The sequence below is a fragment of the Bubalus bubalis genome, chromosome 4 (assembly GCF_019923935.1).
Source record: "Bubalus bubalis isolate 160015118507 breed Murrah chromosome 4, NDDB_SH_1, whole genome shotgun sequence".
NCBI lineage: Eukaryota > Metazoa > Chordata > Mammalia > Artiodactyla > Bovidae > Bubalus > Bubalus bubalis.
Window position 1 is genome coordinate 91,002,883 of NC_059160.1, and position 14,486 is coordinate 91,017,368.

Sequence of the window (14,486 nt, forward strand, 5' to 3'; positions counted from 1 at the left end):
TATCTTTTTTTTTTTAACCCTGGAGAATATCTTTTATATAAGATGGCACCGTAGATTCAGTAAAATATGTCTATCTTGATTCAACTAAATAAGTAAACAGAGACACTAAAATAGTATAAAAATATAAATGCCATATAAAGCTACTTCAAATTACTGCTACTTTTAAGGAAGTAGCAGTGCAAGAGTTTGGCACTATCTTTTAAACTTTAAATATTCATACACTTTTACCCAGAAATGCTACTTCTAGGAATTTGCACATACACATATACACAAAAATATATATACAAAAATGTTTGTTATAGTATAGTTCATTATAAATACAGTGATAAGTTATAGTAGGTCCACACAGTAGAATTTAATGAAAACTAGTTTAAAGATCCTATGAAGTCTCAGGAAAATGAGGTAGATTTATTTGTGCAAATATGGAGAGATGTACAAAATATATTGTTAAGTAATAAGTGCAAGATAGTATGTAGCACATGATATTATGAAGTACACAGGAGTAGAAATTTGGAATTACTATATACCAAACTACGGGCTTCCCTTGTGGCTCAGCTGGTAAAGAATCCACCCGCAATGCAGGAGACCTTGGTTCAATCCCTGGATTGGGAAGATCCCTGGAGAAGGGAGCAGCTACCCACTCAACTATTCTAGCCTGGAGAAGTCCATGGACTACAGTCCATGGGATTGCAAAGAGTTGAATATGACTGAGCGACTTTCACTTTCACTTTCAACTGTTCCAGCTACTGAGGTGGGCTTATTTCTGGGATGTGTATGTATATTAATTTTTTCCATTTTTGTTATGGTAAAATATACATATAAGAAAATCTGTATTAATTTTAAACAAAAAGTAACAAAGATGGTTTTCTATTTTTTAAATTGTGGTGTAACCGACATATGACGTTAGTTTCAGGTATACAGGATAATGATTTGATATTTGTACGTGTTGTGAAGTGATGATCCTAGTAGGTCTCAATAACATCTGTCACCTTTCAAAGTTAAAAAATTGTTTTTGCTTATTATAAGAGGACTTTTTAAAAAATTTATTTTTAATTGGAGGATAATTGCCTTAAAATATTGTGTTGGTTTCTGCCATATAACAATGTAAATCAGCCGTAAGTATACATATGTTTCCTCCCTCTTGAGCCTCCCGCTCACCCTGAGAGGACTTTTAAGATCTACTCTCTCAACACCTTTCACATGTGCAATCCAGTACTATTAATTATAGTTATCATGCTGTACATTCCATCCCATGGCTTATTTATTTTGTAACTGGAAGTTTATAAAAGATAGGGTCTTTTTGATTTTCATTTTTGTTTTTTTGAGAAATTCAGGCAAGGCTTTGTTTATTGGGACTTGTACTGCAGATTGAGGGAGCAAAAACAATGTAAAAGATAGTTTTTAAAGTGATATCCATGGATAAAATATTTAAAGCCTTATGTCCATTTTTTGCTCTAAGTGTGGATTCTTTTGACTTAATGCCAGGAGCTAAATGCAGCAGTAACTACCTCTGTCAACTTAATTGAGAACTGACTTTCTCTGTCCAAATATGTTTTCTGATACAGCGACTTTTGCCAAGGTGGCTGCCACTGGCACACCAGGACCATTTTATTTCTTTATTAATAGACTTCCTCATACCAAGGAAGATAAATTCACTTCAGTTCAGTTTAAGCAAGCATCTGTTGTAGACCTCCTACAAGTTGAGCACAGTTTCAGTGCTAGAGAAACACAGATGAAAACACAGGAAACCTTTGTATAAGGTATAGTCAACAGAGAAGAGAGGGTGACAGAGGAAGAGCCTGAATACCAGGCACTGTTGAGGGCAGGCTTTGTGGAGGTGGCAAAATCTGAGCCATTTTGAAGAATGAATAGCTGTTTGCTATATAGATATTCTAAACAAAAGAAATGTAATTGGTAAAAGCAGGGGAATGTGAAATGCAGAATTAAAATTTCACTGCTCCTCCCCACCAGCACATACAGTAGTGCCAAAATTAATGTGATATGCTCATGTTCCAGAACTTAATAGTTGCTGCCTCTGCCATAAATGGCAAAGTGGTCAGTACCTTAGAAATTGGTAAAAATGGCATGGCTATTAATTGGTTTACAGATAACTCTTGAACTGTACGTCTCTACTTAAATGACTCAGCCCACCCCCACATCTGCGTTTGCCACACATCTGTCCATCTGCCTATCTGTAGTAATGTCCTAGCAGGTAAGGGCACTGGGTGTTTGTCTGCCCCTGGTCCCTGAAGCCCAGCTGTGCCAGTTTTGTGCCATGTCTTAACTACTTCATAACAACAAGCCAAAAATAGGAGCAACTACTTAAAATATGTAAAGTAGCATTTTCCACTTATCTTTTTGGAAAAGATGAAAAAACATGGCCCATTATTATCCATAGATGTGGGGAAATGGACATTCTCCCATCTTGTTGATAGAAATGTTATTTCTTTTATTACTAATGAGATTGGACCTTTTGGAATATGCTTATTTTCCATTTGTGGCTTCTTCTGTAAACCACTTGTCCATTGCCTAAACCTGCTTTTTCTAAATTGAATTCTTTTTTTTTTCCTTATATTTTTGTATGAGTTTTACTAGTCCTAGGGATAGTGACATTTAAATTTACTAGAGGTAGTAACCAAAAAAAAAAAAAAAGACAGATCAATTAGAGGTATAAGAATTAGAAAAGAAGAAGGAAAACTGAATTTGCAATTGATATGATAATTCATTTAGAAAACCCAGGAGATTTGATGGCAGAAGTAACTTAATGAAATAATTATATCAAGTAGCAAGATATGAAATTAGTGCAGAAATCAGTAGCCTTCATATTTGCTAATAAAACTAGTTGAAAGATGTAATGGTAGAGCAAACCTCATTTACAAAAGCAATAAAAGAAAATAAAACATATTTAGGAATAAACTTCAGGAATGTATAAGACCTTTACGATGGAAACTTTAGAACATCCTGAATGACACACAGTGGCCATGATAGATGGAAAGTCACCCCGTATTCTTAGATGGGATGATTCAATATCACAGAGATGCTAGGACTCCAAAAATTATCATTTTAATCCAATCCTGGTAAAAACACTATCAAATTTATTTATGGAGCTAGAAAAAAATATTTTTGAAGTTCCATTTGAAAAGTAAACACATAATAGCTAGGAAACACTCAGAAAACCTATGAGAGTGACTAGATACGTTTTAATATCGAGCAACATACTCCAAAGACTGTAATTAAAACGGTGTGGTATGACACACAAATTGGCAGACAGACCATTGGAATAGAATGATAAGTTCAGAAATAGACCGAAGTACATCTGGGGTTTAGTATACCATAAAGATAACATTGGAAATCACTTGGGTGAGAAACTACTTTTTGATAAATTATGCTACAACAACTGGGAAAAAATTAAGTAAACCTATTATCTCACACCAGATGTGAGCAAAAACTTCGAATGGATCAAAGATCTTTATGTAAAAACGAAACCATTTAAGTACCTAAAGAAAATATTAGTCAATTTTTTAATAATCTAAGCTTATGAAAAGCCTATGAGAAGACTTTCTAAGACTGAAAATCCAGATGTATTCGAAGACTACAGAAAAAAAATTTTTTATTGTGGTAAAAACACATGAATATACTCTTAGAATTTTCAAGTGTCTATTATATTGTTAACTGTATGCACATTGTTATACAACAGCTCTTTGGAACCTTTACATCTTGCATGACTGAAACTTTATATCCATTGATCAGTAATTCTGTTTCTTCTTGCCCCAGTCTCTGCCAACCACTATTTTGCTCCCTATATCTATGAATTTGAGTACTTTGCTGCTAAGTCACCTCAGTCGTGTCCTACTCTGTGCAGTCCCATAGACGGCAGCCCACCAGGCTCCCCCGTCCCAGAGATTCTCCAGGCAAGAACACTGGAGTGGGTTGCCATTTCCTTCTCCAATGCATGAAAGTGAAAAGTGAAAGTGAAGTCGCTCAGTCATGTCCGACTCTTAGCGACCCCATGGACTGCAGCCCACCAGGCTCCTCCGTCCATGGGATTTTCCAGGCAAGAATACTGGAGTGGGGTGCCATTGCCTTCTCCGTACCTCTTAAAAGTGGTATATATTACGGGGTTTTGTAGGGGTGTGTGTGTGTGACTGGCTTATTTCACTTAGCATGTCAAAATTTCCTTTTTTAAGGCTGAAGAATATTTCAGCCTTAATACATAATGTAGTATGTGTATACTACATTTTTTTAATCCATTCATCCATTCATGGACATTAAGTTGTTTCCACATCTTGGCTGTTGTGAATAATGCTGTAGTGAACACAGATGTGTAAATATCACTTCAAGACTCTGCCTTCAGTTCTTTTGGATATATACCCAAGTAAGATTGTTGTGGGTAGTTCTAGTTTTAATTTTTTTGCGGAACCTCCATAGTGCTTTCCATTGCAGCAGTAACATTTTACAGTCCTACCAACAGTGCATGCAGGTTCCACTTTCTCCACATCTCTGTCAACATTTGTGATTTTCCTTTTTTTTAAGTGGCCATTTTGTCTTCTTTGGAGAAATATCAGTTCAGTTCCCTTGCCCATTTAAAACTGAGTTCTTTGAGATTTTATTGTGATTGAGTTGTAGAAGTTCTTTGTGTATTCTAGATAGTAACTCCTTACTCAGTGTATGATTTGCAAATACGTTCTCCCATTCCACAAGTTGCCTTTTCACTGTTGTTTCCTTTGTTGTGCAGAAGTTTTAAAGTTTGATATAGTCCTAGTTCTGTTTTCAGCTTTTGTTGCTTGTGTTGTTGGTGTCACATTCAAGAAAGTATTACATTCCAAGGTCATAAAGTGTTTTCCCCTAAGAATTTTATAGTTTCAGGTCTAATGTCTAGATCTTTAATCCATTTGGATTGATTTTTGTGTATGGTGAAAGATAAGCATCCAGCTTCATTCTTTTTTACATATGGATATTCCAGTTTTTCTAGCACCGTGTGTTTCTATCAAGGCTGTCATTTCCCCATTGTATAGTCTTAACATCTTTGCGGAAGACCATTTGGCCGTGTTCACCAGAATAATTTCTGGGCTCTTTCTTTGTTTCATTGTTCTGTATGTATGCTGGATGCCACTGTCATAGTCTTGGTTACTATAACTTTGTAATATGTTTTGAAATCAGGAAGAGGGAAGCCTTTAGCTTTGTTCTTCTTTCTCATGATTGTTTTGGCTCTTTGGGGTCCTTTGAGATTCCATATGCATTTAGGAATTTTGTTTTCTGTGTTTTTAAAAAGTGTCATTGAGATTTTGACAGAAATTGCATTAAATCTCTAGATTGCTTTGGATAATACGGATGTATTAACAATATCCTTAATAGACTTAATGTTAATCAGAAAATGTCTTTCCACTGATTTGTTGTCTTTTATTTCTTTCATCAGTGTCTCATATTGTACAAATCTTTCACCTCCTTGGTTATATTTATTCCTAAGTGTTTTGTTCTTTTTGATACTATTGTAAATTTTTACTTTTCTTTTCAGATGATTCATTGTTACTGTTCAAAAACACAACTAATTTTTGTATGTTGATTTTTCTCTCTTGCAATTGCTGAATTTATTTGTTAGTTCTGACAGTCTTTGTGTGTGAGATCTTTAGGGTTTCCTACGTATAACATCATGTCATCTGTAAACAAAAACAATTTTACTTCTCCTTTCCAACTTCAGTTCAGTTTAGTTCAGTCGCTCAGTCATGTCTGCCTCTTTGCGACCCCATGAACCGCAGCATGCCAGGCCTCCCTGTCTATCACCAACTCCCGGAGTTCACCCAAACCCATGTCCGTAGAGTCGGTGATGCCATCCAACCAGCTCATCCTCTGTCGTCCCCTTCTCCTCCTGCTCTCAATCTTTCCCAGCATCAGGGTCTTTTCAAATGAGTCAGCTCTTTGCATCAGGTGGCCAAACTATTGGAGTTTCAGCTTCAACATCAGTCCTCCAATGAACACCCAGGACTAATCTCCTTTAGAATGGACTGGTTGGATCTCCTTGTAGTCCAAGGGACTCTCAAGAGTCTTCTCCCACACCACAGTTCAAAAGCATCAATTCTTCGGCACTCAGCTTTCTTTATAGTCCAGCTCTCACATCCATACATGATCACAGGAAAAACCATAGCCTTGACTAGATGGACCTTTGTTGGCAAAGTAATGTCTCTGCTTTTGAATATGCTGTCTAGGTTGGTCATAACTTTCCCTCCCAGGAGTAAGCGTCTTTTAATTTCATGGCTGCAATCACTATCTGCAGTGATTTTGGAACCTAGAAAAATAAAGTCAGCCACTGTTTCCACTGTTTCCCCATCTATTTGCCATGAAGTGATGGGACCAGATGCCATGATCTTAGTTTTCTGAATGTTGAGCTTTAAGCCAGCTTTTTCACTCTCCTCTCACTTTCATCAAGAGGCTCTTTAGTTCTTCTTCACTTTCTGCCATAAGGGTGGTGTCATCTGCATATCTGAGGTTATTGATATTTCTCCCTGCAATCTTGATTCCAGCTTGTGCTTCTTCCAGCCCAGCGTTTCTAATGATGTACTCTGCATATAAATTCGATAAGCCGGGTGACAATATACACCCTTGACGTACTCCTTTTCCTATTTGGAATCAGTCTGTTGTTCCATGTCAGGTTCTAACTGTTGCTTTCTGACCTGCATACAGGTTTCTCAAGAGGCAGGTCAGGTGGTCTGGTATTTCCATCTCTTTCAGAATTTTCCACAGTTTATTGTGATCCACACAGTCAAAGGCTTTGGCATAGTCAATAAAGCAAAAGTAGATGTTTTTCTGGAACTCTCTTGCTTTTTCGATGATCCAGTGGATGTTGGCAATTTGATCTCTGGTTTTCCAACTTCGATGCCTTTTATTCTTTTTCTTGCCTAATTTCTCTGACTAGAATGTCCAGTACTGTGTTGAATAGATAGGTGAGTGTGAGCATCCTTGCCTTATTCCTGATGAAAATGGGAAAAGCTTTTAGCTTTTCACTGTTGAATATGATGTTGACTGTGGGCTTTTCATGTTCGATAATTATCTTGAAGTACTTTCCTTCTGTTCCTGGTTTGTAGAGTGTTCTTATGAAAGAATGTTAATTTTGTCAAATGCTTTTTCTGTATCTATTGAGATGATCATATGATTTTTCTCCCCTGTTATATTAGAGTATTACATTTATTTTCATATGTTGAATCAAACCTTGCAACTTAGGTGGATAGTCTTTTTAATGTCATATCGTCCTTTTAATGTGCTGTTGAATTTGGTTTGTTAGTATTTTGTTCAGGATTTTTACATTAATATTCATCTGGTCTGTAGTTGGTCTGTAGTTAATATTGGTTAACAACATTATTTTGGCCTGTAGTTTTCTTTTTTTATAGTATCATTGCCTTTAAAAAAAAACCAAAAACTTTTGCATGGCAACAAATCACTGCAAACAATAGGAAAAGACAAACAACAAACTGAAAGAAAATATTTCTAACATTTCTCAGAGATAAAGGGCCAATATCTTTTATATCAGTTCAGTTCAGTCGCTCAGTCGTGTCTGACTCTTTGCGACCCCATGAATCACAGCATGCCAGGCCTCTCTGTCCCTAAACCAACTCCCTGAGTTCACTCAAACTCATGTCCATCGAGTCGGTGATGCCAATCAGCCATCTCATCCTCTGTCGTCCCCTTCTCCTCCTGCCCCCAATCCCTCCCAGCATCAGAGTCATTTCCAATGAGTCAACTCTTCGCATGAGGTGGCCAAAGTACTGGAGTTTCAGCTTTAGCATCAGTCCTTCCAAAGAACACCCAGGACTGATCTCCTTTAGAATGGACTGGTTGGATCTCCTTGTAGTCCAAGGGACTCTCAAGAGTCTTCTCCAACACCACAGTTCAAAAGCATCAATTCTTCGGCACTCAGCCTTCTTCACAGTCCAACTCTCACATCCATACGTGACTACTGGAAAAACCACAGCCTTGACTAGACGGACCTTTGTTGGCAAAGTAATGTCTCTGCATTTGAATATGCTGTCTAGGTTGGTCATAACTTTCCTTCCAAGGTGTAAGTGTCTTTTAATTTCATGGCTGCAATCACCACTTGCAGTGATTTTGGAGCCCGAAAAAGTAAAGTCTGACACTGTTTCCACTGTTTCCCCATCTATTTCCCATGAAGTGATGGGACCAGATGCCATGATCTTAGTTTTCTGAATGTTGAGCTTTAAGCCAGCTTTTTCACTCTCCTCTTTCACTTTCATCAAGAGGCTTTTTAGTTCCTCTTCACTTTCTGCCATAAGGGTGGTGTCATCTGCAATCTGAGGTTATTGATATTTCTCCCTGCAATCTTGATTCCAGCTTGTGCTTCTTCCAGCCCAGCGTTTCTAATGATGTACTCTGCATATAAGTTCGATAAGCCAGGTGACAATATACACCCTTGACGTACTCCTTTTCCTACTTGGAATCAGTCTGTTGTTCCATGTCCAGTTTTAACTGTTGCTTCCTGACCTGCATATAGGTTTCTCAAGAGGCAGGTCAAGTGGTCTGGTATTCCCATTTCTTTCAGAATTTTCCACAGTTTATTGTGATCCACACAGTCAAAGGCTCTGGCATAATCAATAAAGCAGAAGTAGATGTTTTTCTGGAACTCTCTTGCTTTTTCGATGATCCAGTGGATGTTGGCAATTTGATCTCTGGTTCCTCTGCCTTTTCTAAAACCAGCTTGAACATCTGGAAGTTCACGGTTCACGTATTGCTGAAGCCTGGCTTGGAGAATTTTGAGCATTACTTTACTAGCGTGTGAGACGAGTGCAATTGTGCGGTAGTTTGAGCATTCTTTGGCATTGCCTTTCTTTGGGATTGGAATGAAAACTGCCCTTTTCCAGTCCTGTGGCCACTGCTGAGTTTTCCAAATTTGCTGGCATATTGAGTGCAGTACTTTCACAGCATTGTCTTTTAGAATTTGAAATAGCTCAACTAGAATTCCATCACCTCCACTAGCTTTAAGAATTTTTAAAAATCAAGGGAAAATAAACTAAGACTCCCAGTGGAAAAATGGTGAAGTGCTGTGAACATTCACTTCACTTTCAAACAGATATTAAATGGCTCTAAAATCCTCTTAAAGATGTTTAATATCAGTAATTTTTTTTTTTACGTGCAAATTTAAAGTATACTGACTTGGCATTTCTCAGCCATTGAACTGGCAACAGTGAAAAGGTAGATAATATACTCTGAAGGCAAGTCAGTCAGGAAACAGGCTCTTTTATACATTGCTGATAGTACTGCAGTATGATAAAGCTCTTTCAGAAGGGAGGCAAGATGTAACAAAATTTAAACTGTGTTTGACTTTTGATTTAGGAGTCTCACTTGTAGGAATTTATCCTGAAGATTTATTCTCATCAGCATAGAAGTGTATTTGTACAAGGCTGTTTGTTGTATCATTATTTGTAATTGTAAAATATTACCCACACATAGGATAGCAATTGAATAAAACTGTGGTATACAATGAAGTGCTATATACGCTACTTTAAAAAAAGAATGAAGAAAATCTCTAGTAGCTGACACAAAATGAATTCCAGGATATATTGTTAAGTGAAAAAAGCATAATGCAAAAAAGTACATATTGTATGTTACCTTCTGTGTATGAAAGGCAGGGATATGGAAAATATATGGTGGTTTTTTGCACAAAGAAATACAGGCAGGATAAATCAATAAGGAGATTGGTTACCTATAGTGAGTGAGTGGATTTGAGGTAGAAGTGGTTGTTGTGTGGTAGGTACCTACCTAGTGTGTGGGTTTTTCACACCCATCCATTCTCTAGTTCTCTGCAGATAGCAACTCACTGTCCTTCAGTTTAATTCATTTCTCATATTAACTACCTGCAGTTAGTAGAGACCCCACAGGCTCATTTCCACAAGACTGTCCCTACCTTTGGGCTCCCTTGGTGGGTCAGATGGTAAAGCATCTGCCTGCAGTGTGGAAGACCTGAGTTTGTTCCCTGGGTTGGGAACATCCCCTGGAGAAGGAAGTGGCCAATCACAAGTACAGACCTTCCTTGACTTACAGTGGGGTTACATATCAATAAACCTATCATAAGCTGAAAATATTCTAAGTTGAAAGTGCATTTAATTGGACACCTGATGCACAGAGCTGACTCATTGGAAAAGACCTTGATCCTGGGAAAGACTGAGGGCGTGAGAAGAAGGGGGTGACAAAGATGAGATTTTGGATGGCATCATTGACACAATGGATATGAGTTTGAGCAAAATCTGAGAGATGGTGAAGGACAGGGAAGCCTGGCACGCTGCAGTTCATGAGGTTACAGAGAGTTGGACCCAACTTAGTGACTCAACATACAACAACAATCTACTGAATATCATAGCTTAGCCTTGTCTGCCTTAAATGTGCTCAGAACACTTACATTAGCCTACAGTTGGGCAAATGGAATGGCTGTATGTTTACAGAATGATTTTAAGTGTATCAGCCATTTGTGATCGTGTGGCTGACTGGGAGCCATAGCTTGCTGCTACTGCCTAGCATCACAAGAGAGAATCATATCCAGGAAAAAATAATTGAAAATTCAAAGTACAGTTTCTATTAAATGTGTATTGCTTTTATACTATTGTAAAGTAAAAAAAAAAAAAAAAAAATCACTAGTTGAATTTATCACAAGTTGGAGACCATTTGTAGTGTTTCCACATTGCTTCCCTCTGGCCAGCTTGGCTATATGGGGTTGCTTAATTCAGCAGGTGGGATCTTAGTTCCTGGACTAGGGATCAAACCCATGCCTCCTCCCAAGTGCGGAGTCTAAACCACTGGACCACCAGGGAAGTCCTTGTTCAACTTGGCTATAAATCAAAATTCCCACCACCCCCTCCTCAAGTTTGATTATTTGCTATAATGGCTCACTGAACTCAGGAAAATAATGTTACCAGTTTACTATACAGGATAGAAATGATCAACCAGATGAAGAGGCTCATAGGGTAAGGTGTGGAAGAGTCCCAAACCCAAGAGCTCCTGTCCCTGTGAAGTTTAAGGTACATTACCCTGCTGGCACAAAGATGTGTTCACCAACTCAGGAAGCTCTCCAGATCCCTTACTTTAGAGGTGTGTTTTGTTTGTTTGTTTGTTTGTTTGTTTTAATGGAGACTCCATTACCTAGGCATGCTTGATTAAATAATTGGTCATTGGTGATTAGCTCAATCCCCAGTCCCTTTCCTCTCTCTAGAGGATGGAGGGTAGGGCTGAAAGTTCTAAGCCTCTAATCACGACTTGGTCAATTCTAGGGTACTGCTGTTCATGTGACTCCACTTTAGGAGCTTCAGTTTCTTGATTCAGTTTAAACTTATAGCACCGCCGGCCGCCCACCGCCCCCCCCCCACCCCCCGCCGCTGGCAAATGACCTGATTAGCCCAGCTCTTACAAGGGACAGGGTTTCAAGGGTCATTTGCATATGTAGATTGGGCCAGTTCCTTGAGAAGATGAAATTTCTCTGAACCTGGAAACCACCTCAGATCCTATCTGCCTCAGAAGGATTTGCTAAGAGTTTTTTTTTTTTTTTTTTTTTAAATTTTATTTTATTTTTTAACTTTACAATATTGTACTGGTTTTGCCATATAGTGAAATGAATCCACCACAGGTTTACATGTGTTCCCCATCCTGAACCCTCCTCCCTCCTCCCTCCCCATACCATCCCTCTGGGTCGTCCCAGTGCACCAGCCCCAAGCATCCAGTATCATGCATCAAACCTGGACTGGTGACTCATTTCATATATGATATTATACATATTTCAATGCCATTCTCCCAAATCATCCCACCCTCTCCCTCTCCCACAGAGTCCAAAAGACTGTTCTATACATCAGTGTCTCTTTTGCTGTCTCGTATACAGGGTTATTGTTACCATCTTTCTAAATTCCATATATATGCGTTAGTATACTGTATTGGTGTTTTTTTTTCTGGCTTACTTCACTCTGTATAATAGGCTCCAGTTTCATCCACCTCATTAGAACTGATTCAAATGTATTCTTTTTAATGGCTGAGTAATACTCCATTGTGTATATGTACCACAGCTTTCTTATCCATTCATCTGCTGATGGACATCTAGGTTGCTTCCATGTCCTGGCTATTATAAACAGTGCTGCGATGAACATTGGGGTACACGTGTCTCTTTCAATTCTGGTTTCCTCAGTGTGTATGCCCAGCAGTGGGATTGCTGGATCATAAGGCAGTTCTGTTTCCAGTTTTTTAAGGAATCTCCACACTGTTCTCCATAGTGGCTGTACTAGTTTGCATTCCCACCAACAGTGTAAGAGGGTTCCCTTTTCTCCACACCCTCTCCACCATTTATTGCTTGTAGACTTTTGGATCGCAGCCATTCTGACTGACGTGAAATGGTACCTCATAGTGGTTTTGATTTGTATTTCTCTGATAATGAGTGATGTTGAGCATCTTTTCATGTATTTGTTAGCCATCTGTATGTCTTCTTTGGAGAAATGTCTATTTAGTTCTTTGGCCCATTTTTTGATTGGGTCATTTATTTTCCTGGAATTGAGGTGTAGGAGTTGCTTGTGTATTTTTGAGATTAGTTGTTTGTCAGTTGCTTCATTTGCTATTATTTTCTCCCATTCTGAAGGCTGTCTTTTCACCTTGCTTATAGTTTCCTTTGTTGTGCAGAAGCTTTTAAGTTTAATTAGGTCCCATTTGTTTATTTTTGCTTTTATTTCCAATATTCTGTGAGGTGGGTCATAGAGGATCCTGCTATGATGTATGTCAGAGAGTGTTTTGCCTATGTTCTCCTCTAGGAGTTTTATAGTTTCTGATCTTACATTTAGATCTTTAATCCATTTTGAGTTTATTTTTGTGTATGGTGTTAGAAAGTGGTCTAATTTCATTCTTTTACAAGTGGTTGACCAGTTTTCCCAGCACCACTTGTTAAAGAGATTGTCTTTAATCCATTGTATATTCTTGCCTCCTTTGTCAAAGATAAGGTGTCCATATGTGCGTGGATTTATCTCTGGGCTTTCTATTTTGTTCCATTGATCTATATTTCTGTCTTTGTGCCAGTACCATACTGTCTTGATGACTGTGGCTTTGTAGTAGAGCCTGAAGTCAGGCAGGTTGATTGCTCCAGTTCCATTCTTTTTTTTCAAGATAGCTTTGGCTATTCGAGGTTTTTTGTATTTCCATACAAATTGTGAAATTATTTGTTCTAGCTCTGTGAAGAATACCGTTGGTAGCTTGATAGGGATTGCATTGAATCTATAAATTGCTTTGGACGGTGGAGCCTGCTGGGCTGCCGGTCTACGGGGTTGCACAGAGTCAGACACGACTGAAGCGACTTAGCAGCAGCAGCAGCAGCAGTATACTCATTTTCACTATATTGATTCTTCCAATCCATGAACATGGTATATTTCTCCATCTATTAGTGTCCTCTTTGATTTCTTTCACCAGTGTTTTATAGTTTTCTATATATAGGTCTTTAGATTCTTTAGGTAGATATATTCCTAAGTATTTTATTCTTTTCATTGCAATGGTGAATGGAGTTGTTTCCTTAATTTCTCTTTCTGTTTTCTCATTATTAGTGTATAGGAATGCAAGGGATTTCTGTGTGTTGATTTTATATCCTGCAACTTTACTATAATCATTGATTAGTTCTAGTAATTTTCTGGTGGAGTCTTTAGGGTTTTCTATGTAGAGGATCATGTCATCTGCAAACAGTGAGAGTTTTACTTCTTCTTTTCCAATTTGGATTCCTTTTATTTCTTTTTCTGCTCTGATTGCTGTGGCCAAAACTTCCAAAACTATATTGAATAGTAATGGTGAAAATGGGCACCCTTGTCTTGTTCCTGACTTTAGAGGAAATGCTTTCAATTTTTCACTATTGAGGATAATGTTTGCTGTGGGTTTGTCATATATAGCTTTTATTATGTTGAGGTATGTTCCTTCTATTCTTGCTTTCTGGAGAGTTTTTATCATAAATGGATGTTGAATTTTGTCAAAGGCTTTCTCTGCATCTATTGAGATAATCATATGGTTTTTATTTTTCAATTTGTTAATGTGGTGTATTACATTGATTGATTTGCGGATATTGAAGAATCCTTGCATCCCTGGGATAAAGCCCACTTGGTCATGGTGTATGATCTTTTTAATGTGTTGTTGGATTCTGATTGCTAGAATTTTGTTAAGGATTTTTGCATCTATGTTCATCAGTGATATTGGCCTGTAGTTTTCTTTTTTTGTGGTGTCTTTGTCAGGTTTTGGTATTAAAAATCAAAGCACAGGGACTTCTCCGGTGGTCCAGTGGCTAAGACTTTGAACTCCCTATGCAGGGAGTGGGGCTCGATCCCTGGTCAGGGAACTAGATTCCACATGCCACAACTAAGAGTTACATGCCAGAGGATCCCCTCAGCTGAGACCCGATGCAGCCAAATAAATAAAAATATATTTTTAAAAAAAATCAAAGCACAGTCCAAAATACTGTGTATTATATGATCCTATTTTGTAGC

At 38.0% G+C, this 14,486-nt stretch overlaps 1 protein-coding gene across 3 annotated transcripts in view; it reads left to right on the forward strand.

The window, feature by feature from the left end:
- DIP2B (disco interacting protein 2 homolog B) overlaps positions 1-14,486 on the forward strand; it is a 231,401-nt gene that overhangs the window by 138,473 nt on the left and 78,442 nt on the right. The window lies entirely within an intron of this gene.